This window comes from Dipodomys spectabilis, unplaced genomic scaffold (genome assembly GCF_019054845.1).
Source record: "Dipodomys spectabilis isolate Male_0828 unplaced genomic scaffold, ASM1905484v1 ptg000057l, whole genome shotgun sequence".
Taxonomy (NCBI): Eukaryota; Metazoa; Chordata; class Mammalia; order Rodentia; family Heteromyidae; genus Dipodomys; species Dipodomys spectabilis.
Window position 1 is genome coordinate 2,451,977 of NW_024870734.1, and position 9,717 is coordinate 2,461,693.

The window sequence follows — 9,717 nt, forward strand, 5'->3', positions numbered from 1 at the left end:
TGATAAACAATTGCTTACTCTTGAAGAACTAATTGTTACAGATGCTTCATAGTCTTATCCTCTATAAGAATGTGGCTATTTTTCTGTTGATTTCTCAATCTGCAACACCCCATTGGAAACTGTATCTACTGCAGAATTTTATAACATGCAAACAGGTACTGTTTTGAATCTCTGAGGTATGGAATGTTGAGAATTTAAAAATGAATACTGAGTCATAGGAATTTTGAATAACACATATATTCTGTCCTTTTAACAACTTATTTACTTTTAAAAGTTATGGGTTTCCATTTAATTAATCTATTTTCAGTTTTAGTATGAGAAAGTACTAAATTTATTCTTTTTTCAAAATATTTGCAAGTATATTGTGAAAATATTGTCTAGATGGATAATATTCAAGTAGATGACCCTCTGATAAAGAAAGGGTAGTTAATTCAAATTAGATGTCAAATAGTTTTGATTTTTAAAGTTAATACATAAAGAATAATATTTACTATACTAATACAGTGAAATTATATTTTATGCAGCTTATTTAAAAAATTTTATTATCAAAGTGATATACAGTGTGGTTACAGTAATTATAAGGTAGTGAATGCATAACTTTTCAAACTTGTTACCTCTCCCTCATTTTTCTCACAGGTTTCCTTCCCCCCTTCCCCCCTCACAAGTTGTAATGTCCATTTCCAACATATTGTCTTGTGAGTATTGCTATTGCATTGGTTTGCCTTTCTGCTTTTTCTCACCATTTTGTTGTTCCTCTTCCCTTCCCTAGTTAAGGTAAATGTATACACAATACACAGGGTACCAAAATCAAATACAGCAGGGAGAAACCATAGAGAAAATCCTAAAAAAATAACAATTACATAGTACATAAAAAACAAAAACCACAAATAAAAATCTGTTTCTATATCTTGGAGTTCATTTTTCTCAGCATCAGCTTATATGGTCATATACACACATAACAATGCCACTGGAAAATAATAGTTGCATAAACACTAAATCATGAAAACAACATGTTAACTTTTTGGTGGTAAAGGTGGTATTAGGATTGGTGAATTCGTGATTCTCATAAAGGAATTTCAAAAGAGTTTTAAAGTTATGACAGGTAAATTTTAATTGTTCAAAAATTTTAACACCTTATCCTATTGAGAAAATTTAAAATTGCCTGGGAAAATAGGCTTTCATGCAAAGAAATCCATGGAGACTTAGTAGAGAGGAAGCAATGTGGGTAAAGATGGCTCTTTTTCACACTAAACAAACAAACCTCAGAAAACTTGCTTTAATCCTATAGGTTCCCTTGAGAATTGTCATTACCCAGGAAATATACTCTCACTGTGTGAAACAACGTTGTAGTGGAATTTAAATTCAAATTCTTAAAAAAATAAAACATCAAAATTTGTGAATTAACCTTTAATTATCAAACAGATAATTTGGGTCAGGCAGAGAAAGTGGCTCAGTGGTAGAGCTCTTGCATTGCATGTCTGAGGCCCTGGGTTCGATTCGTCAGCACCACATAAGCAAAAAGAAAAAAGCCGGCAGTAGTGCTGTGGCTCAAGTGGTAGAGTGTTAGCCTTGAGCTGAAGAGCTGAAGGACAGTGCTCAGGCCCAGAGTTCAGGCCCCAAGACTGGAACCCCCCACCAAACAAAAACAAAAACAAAAACAAAAACAAAAAAACAAAGATAATTTGAGTCAAAATATTTAGGGAGAAAATGCCCTCTAAAATGAAAGAGGGTATTGGGTTTACACTTTTCTGTTTGTAATACTTTCCACAATGTCTTTGCACGTGAAGAAGTGAAATACAGAAAAAAATCTGATTGGGTACATCAAATCAATGATTTCATATTTCTAAGTGGCTCACAAAATATAATATCCTTATTAACATGAGATAGTGAAGAATTCTCTAATTACATAAGCCAAAAAGTTTTGGGTTCAAGGACTGGGAAAGTGGCTCAGTGGTAGAGCGCTTGCCTTGCATGCATGAGGCCCTGGGTTTGATTCGTCAGCACCACATAAGCAAAAAGAAAAAAGCTGGAAGTGGCACTGTGGCTCAAGTGGTAGAGTGCTAGCCTTGAGCTGAAGAGCTGAGGGACAGTGCCCAGGCCGAGTTTCAGGCCACATGACCGGACCCCCCCCAAAAAAAAAAGTGTTGGATTCAGAAAAGAATTTAGCAAATGGGAAAGTTTAGAAAATAGTGTTCTTAGAAGCCCTAGCTAAGTGTATTGTCTTCAGCATTAGAGGGAGGCCAAAACTTTTTGATGTAGATTGTCTTAATATTTTTGCTACCTAAAGTGATTTTACAGAGTTTATTTGGTTGTCTTAATATTTTTGCTACCTAAAGTGATTTTACAGAGCCTATTTGGTTCACTAGAATGCAGAACTGATTGAATGAAGACATGAAAATAAATTCCACATCCAAATGAGGCAACTTAAAAGAGTTTTAAAAGAGAAACTATGAAGATGTACAGTGGCTGAGGCTTCACTAAACTTGAAGCCAAGAAGCTGTGATTAATTGGAAATCAGGAAAGTGCTAAGAGGAGGACATAGAAGTAGGACACAGAAGCGTTGTCTTTTTGTAACAGACCTGTCTTCCAAGGTATGGGTGATTTAACTCTATTCTTCTCCATACATCTTGGTGAGCAAATGCAAGAACAAGATAAAATAATAAATTGAAATAATTTTGCAAAGAATAACTTCACTGTTCCTGATATGGTATCAAAGGTGAGTCTTAAGAGAGAAGGTAAAAGTGGAGTATTTTTTGGTTTCCCCTATGCATCTTGTTAGCAAAATATATCCTTGAGGTTAGAATTGATTGAAACAAAAAGTGATGGAGTACTTATTTTTCTGGGCAATTTAGACACAAGAAGACTTTCAAGGAAAAAGAAAAAAGAAAAAAAATATAACCAAGTATTTGTGATCACAGCTTCTTGGACTGGTTTTCTCGAGACAAATTTTACATTAGATTTGTGATCATTAACATAGATGTTGTTTCATGGCAACCAAATGCAAGAGGAAAGTTGAATGGACTCGCTTAGTCAATTAAACTGCATAATAAAAAAATGGCAATATTTAGTGAATTATTTGACTAAATACTTTTCCAGAATAAAGAAGGAAAATGTAATTCAAAATGAATTGACCTAAAAGTATGAATAAAAAGTAGTGAAGAGAGATGAGAGAAAAAATAAAGGATTGTTTTCTCTACAGTGGAATTCTTCATCTTGTTTCTTCCATTCCATCCTCACAAGCTATAAATTGTGGCTCAGGACTAGAGTATCCAGTTCAGACAAAGAGTACTCATAGAAGAAAGATAATATTTGCAGCAGATATAGGTGATTTATTACCTTAGATAATCTATTTAAATCTGTTCAGAATCCTCCCCTAGGCCAAACTTCCACTTTGACCAGTTTTGTTTGCTTTTACCAAGATTTCCCTCCATTAACTGCTTAAAATTTTTGAGAGGTCATATTCATACTCTCTAGAAATTGCTGTTTGGTTGTGATTTTTGTGTGTTTTTGTTTGTTTTTGTGTTTTTAACTGAATTTCCAAAGTTTGTGCAAGTGTCTTAATATTAAATATGTCCACCTAATTACCCATTGCTCCTGGATCACAGTGACTCCTTCTATCATTCTCAACCAACCCCTTCTACAAGATTTATTTCCGATTTACCATTTCCTTTCTCAAATATGTACATTGAGTATTCTAGCTGTACTTGCACCTTGTTCCATTTTCCATTCATTCTGTCTTTACTATTATTCCTCTCTGATTTCAACTTCCTGATAGTCATTCTGTTAAACTGTCTGTTAATACTTTTAAAGGTTTATATACATTCCATGTAGTTTCAGTCCTGCATATACTTGAACTGATTTAAGCTTATATTTCCATAATTCATTCATCTGCAATAACAATTTGCAAGACTGGAGACTTGAAACATCTAGACATGGTTATATTCTCATGCATTTGAAGATTAATCTGTAGTCAAAAAGAAAGTTTAAAAATGGCTTTGAATGTATTCTTAACTACCAATTTTTATAAATGGCTTTGTACAATAGTGTGTGATTATTTTATTTTACGTGGGATAAGACTTTCTACTACCTATAAGTTTTGGAAAAAGAAGAAAACTAACATTTACTACTATAGAGAAATATGATAGAGGAGATAGATTTTCTCACATCTCAGATGAGTACCCATGTTCATGACTTAAAGACATATTTCTTACTATGTTAGACAGAGGGAAAACAAAACAACATATGATAAGGCAAGTATTTGTGACTTTTTAAAATGTCCCTTATTAAGTGATGAATTTACTTTATTAGCTAATGTTTGAGGTTGAAATATGGGAGGCTGATCTATTTAACAAATTTCTGGAAGGCACCTACTGAACAACACAAATGGTGCATGGTACTATTTCTACACTTTAATGAATGGTTCAACCTTTTTGGCATTAGTGCTGGGGAAATAAATCAGCTCTATTGTAACTTGCTCCCTACACTTGAAAAACTTGTAATGTCACTAAGTGTCATCTACTTATCAAATGTTATTTGGCAAGTGTTATTTCAAAAAGTTTATTTGAAAAGGAATACACTTTCAGGAGATTAAATGTAGGTTATCATTGGTTTGAGAATGACAACATTTTTATTCCACAGAACCAAGTTGTACTAAAGTACCAGTGTTTTGAAGCACAAACGATCTTCTCAATTAATGTTTTGCTGAATTACATTTGACCTCTAATTCAAGTTTTCCTGGCTTGGCATATCAATCATGGATCTATCCTTCTATGAACTATTTTTTGGGCTCACATATGCTGGGCTGAAATCTTACATTAATCATTACGGGAGGGGTATTAAAAATAATCTTTTGAAACTTTCTGATCTTGTTCACTCATATGGGCTGGTCATCTGTAAATTGAGTTTGAAATGCAGTACTTTCTCTCGATTTTGTGACCTCATCTTTCATTTTAAGTTGCTTTGCATTACACAATTTCTTGTTGCTAATTCTTGTATCTCAAGGAATTGGGGCCCTGAAATATTATAAGAAATGAGAAATTGAGATGGATTTTCAGTTACTTTCTGCTGGCATGTTGCATAGGACTAGGTGAGAAGTCTAGCCCCTGTTATCTGACAATGCAGGTAACTCGGCCATAAGATACTAGGACCCATGGGTCTATAGAAGAATAATGCCTTTTAGATATCATATTACCACAATTAGAGTATAATCTTTAGGAATGCTTCAGAAATATGGAGAAAAACAGTTTGGGGCCAGCGAGTTAAAACAATAAATAGAGCATCAGAGTAGAATCTCTTATAGATTAGAGGAAAACAACATTGATTTTTAACAATGTGAATTCAGAAGACCACAAACACTTAGAAGGTATCACAAGTTTATACGGAAGGCATTGCATTGATACTTTTTATATTCTAATATATATTCTAAACCTAAGTATTTATATTCCAATTCTATTTATTGGAATAAATAATTATCAATTTATTTGTCAAGTTATCAATTGATTCTAGTAAGTTTCACTGTGTGAAATATAAAATCAGCACATATAAATATAAAATATATAACTATATATAATATAAAAAAGGGCACATGTTTTACATTGTTCTTTTGTGGTTAGGGTATCAAAAGCAAGTCTGTTTTAAAGTATTATTCCATTATCTCTACCTCAGTGTTTGGTAGAGTTAGACTTAAACCTTTACATTTGTAGATTTATAGACTGGAAGCAAGAGGAAACTTTACCAATTTAAGGCCTAATAACAAGGAGAAACATATGGACTTCTCCTGGATCTATGAAAATATTTGGTGATAGAAAGGCAGTAGTGTAAGTTCCTGCCTGGTTGGAAGGTAGACAGGCCAGGACATTAAGTAATCATGCATATGAACAATTTTTTCACCTTCTTGGATTTAGCTACTTTTGAAATGGTAGGTATAATGAAAAATTATATTTTGATAAAAACCTTCTAGTCTGAACAGTTTTGTCTGAAATGTTCATCTTTCTATGATCCCTTGTAACTAAGATTTGTTTTGTTTAAGTAAGACAATTTACGCTGTCAGGGTAAGATATTCTGGTTGGTCTGAACCTACATGGAAGAAGAATGAAGTGTCAGGTAAACATTTGTGCCAATAATACCTCAGTTGGGAAAATTTCAGCTGCAGAAGTTTAGAAGGAGCTCTTATGCAAGGCTTACTTTGAATCCATTAGCTCTACAGAGTTAACTCAGTTGGATAAATAAGTACTTTAAAAAGCCATCCTCTTTGGACCTAGCTAAAAATGCTTCAAAGTATGATTAAATCTAAAATGAAAAAGACTTAAAATAGTCATTGACAAAAGAATTGCAAACGTGAGCATTCGACTCAACAATATAATTATTTTTCATTATACACAAAATTTTAGGGAAATAAGTAGCATTGTTAGGAACATTAAAGTTTCCTTGTTACAAATAGGCACCCAAGGATATAATCTTGTATGAAGATTGCATCATTAACTACCTAAAATTAGAGGACATTACATGCTTCAGAAGCACATACCCAAATTTCAACAATACAGAGATTAACATGGCAATTGCACAGGATGATATGAAAATCTGTGAATTATTCCATATTTTTCATTCTTCAGATGTAAGAAATGAAAAACAATTATTAAAAAGTTGATTACAAAATTAAAAGTGTAACAATACATGTAATTCATATAAATAAAAGTTAGTTTGACATCAGTGAATTAAATCTTCACTTTAGAAAGGCCTTTACATAGCATAATCTTTATAAAACTTTTAAAATTAGACAACATTGTCATTTTATTCTAAAGGAATATACTATAAGGACCTAGTAAAAAAGGAATCTTAAACTGTTTCTGTATGGAATGCAATCTGAAAGGACACATTTATTACTGAACCTATATATTATAAAACAATGTAGTATTCAAATTCTTATATCTAGGAAAGAATAAAATAGATTATGGGTATTATACAAATAGAATACAGAATATTTTAAAGTATAATTTTTCATATAAGCACCAGAAATATCTTTAGTTGTTTTAGTACTCATTTCAACAGATAAATTAAAATTATTTCTGATTATAAAAAGCAAAAACTCGAGGGGGGACCAAGATGGCGACGGGGAAGTAGGGGAATGCCACAGTTCACCCCAACCAAAAAGAGAGTTGCAGTTCCAACGTTTAATCTCCCCAAGAGACCAACAACAACAAAAAGACCAACATCCAGAGAAAAACAGGAAGCAGAGAAAAACAAAAAATAAAGTTAAAAAGAAGAATTTCACAACAGAGAAGCGTGAAGACCCTACCCCAACGTTTATTGGCCACACAGCAGCGCACCAAGCCACGGCCAGCCCGGCCTGGTGGGAACTGCCTGTGTGCCAGAGAAACAGGGGGCTGTCTGCAGATCACCCACACCAAAGCTCCCTCAGGTACCAGTGTCAGACCCACTGATTGTGATGAATGAAGAAACCTCCAAGCAGGGAGCTTACACAAAGATCCCACCCCTACCCCTTATTCTCTGTTTGAGCAGAGAGGCTCCATCCTGCCAAAGCCACTTGGCCCCATGGCAAGAACCCCAGAGATAGACGAGATGCCCACAGAACACCAGAGCAGAAGAACTGAAAGGAACTGGTGCTGATCTGGAGAGTGCAGAGATAAACCCCAGAGCCCAGAACCTGCACAGAGGCCCCTCATCCACCCCTCCAGTGGAGGCCAGAGGCCCATCCCGTGGAGTGGACCGGAATAGCGTCAATGGAGGCAGTGACAGGAGAGAAACACACAGAGCCACCACCACTCAGGCCAGCCCACAACCACCTCAATTGAAATCTGTCTGCAACGGCAACCAGCAACCTACATCACACAAAAACAACAACTAGCTACAGGGTGAGTACCCTGCAGGGGACAGTGTATTCCTCTGGTCTCAAAGCTGGTGGGAATCCCCAGACCCCCTACTCCAAAATCTGTACCACTAAAACTAGAAAATGTTCAAGGGCTCCACCAGCCCATGGAGCACACTAAGCTGGCCAGGCTAGAACAAGAGTGACCCTGGAAGGGAGATTAAACGCCCAAGCCATGAATAGCGCCCCTAGGTCTAGACACCCAACGGTGGAAGAAATTTGAAATGTGTACTCCAGGCTGCGTAATCTAGGTGGGATACACAGCAGCACAGGTCAAACCGGTGTGCCCCAGGCTGGGGGCCGGGACCAGGCCTGGGGACACGGTGCCTGAGCAACATAACCAACGCCTTGCAACTGAAATCAGAAGCTGAGCATATGCCTCAGCAGAGGGGAGAAAAACAGGGAACTGCACCCCCTGGGAATCATGCCTGTGACAGCAAAAGACCCCGGGGAGTTCAGGACAAGAGAAACCCAAACCCCACAAGACCCCAACCCATATATTCTAGGCTGGGAATTGGACAATACAGGCTGCCAGCACCTGATAAGAGTCAGGAGCTCAGGCTGGTGAGGTGGCTAAGCAGTACAGTGCTTTCTTAGGTGCAAGAGGACCTGGATCTGATTCCTCAGCAACACATAAACAGAAAGGGCCTGATGTGGTGCTATGGGACAAATGGTAGGGTGCCAGCCTTCAGCTGAAGAGCTGAGGGACAGCACCCAAGCCCAGAGTTCAAGCCCACAACTAGCTAAAAAAGTAAAACAAAACAAAACATCAGGAGCCCATAGCAGACTCCAGCATCTGGGAGAGTACATCCAGCACATCTGAACTCGCCAAGAGCACCTGTAGGAACAAACAGGAGCAATCTAGGCTGCTCAACCCTTCTAAAGGCGGGAACGGCCAGTGATCTACAGCAGAGAGCCGAGAACTCTGTGTGGGTCAGACCATAAGCTAGAGGTCGGCCCTCAACAGAACCGAGATCAGGTACATACTCTCTCTACAAGCACAGAAACAGTAACCAAGCAAAGACAGACACCTATTGACCAAAACAAAAGTTCAGATTAGTCTGCAATAATCCCTGAATCCCCATGAGAAAATCACAGAGATAAATTACAAGGTTTATCAACACCTAGGATAGCAAGCTATCTCTAAAAGCCAGCAGCCACACAGGGGAGAGCCCCAGTGAGAGCAAAGCAGGAATGGAAGACAAACAGTACATCCAAGAGATGCTGAAGGCAATTACTCAAGGAATAAAGCGAGAAATAGACCAGAAATTGAAAGAACACAGGGTCGAAATATCGAAAGAGATGCAGGACATCAAACCAGAGATGCATGCAAAAATAGAGGCAGAACACACCTCAGTAAGCCATGAGATAAGTGACAAAATAGAGGCAGTACACAACTCATTAAGAGGTGAGGTTAGTATTTTGAAAACCAACATCGAATCCATAAATGAGTCAATTTCCTCCATGAAAACCACAATGGAAGCCACAGTTAACAGTGTGAACAAAATGGAATGTAGAGTGTCAGATACAGAAGACAGAATACATCAACTGGACCAAAAATGACAGATGTGGAAAATCACTTAAATTATGCCAAAGGGAAATTCAAGAGCAAGCAGATAGTGCCAAGGAATTTAACCTTCATATGGGAAGGTGAGGAATATCAAAGCAAGGGATTGCAACACCTGTTCCACAAGATAATCGGTGAAAATTTTCCCCATCTCAAAAAAGAACATCTTACCTACATAACAGAAGCATATAGAACACCTAAGAATCAGGATCCCAGGAGAAACAATTCTAGAAACATCATAGTGTAAATGATAGATCTGAATGAC

The 9,717-nt window shown here is 36.8% G+C and overlaps 1 pseudogene; it reads left to right on the forward strand.

The window, feature by feature from the left end:
* The first annotated feature begins 6,506 nt into the window (after positions 1-6,506).
* On the forward strand, positions 6,507-6,601 carry LOC122108352 (annotated as a pseudogene).
* The last annotated feature ends 3,116 nt before the right edge of the window (positions 6,602-9,717 follow it).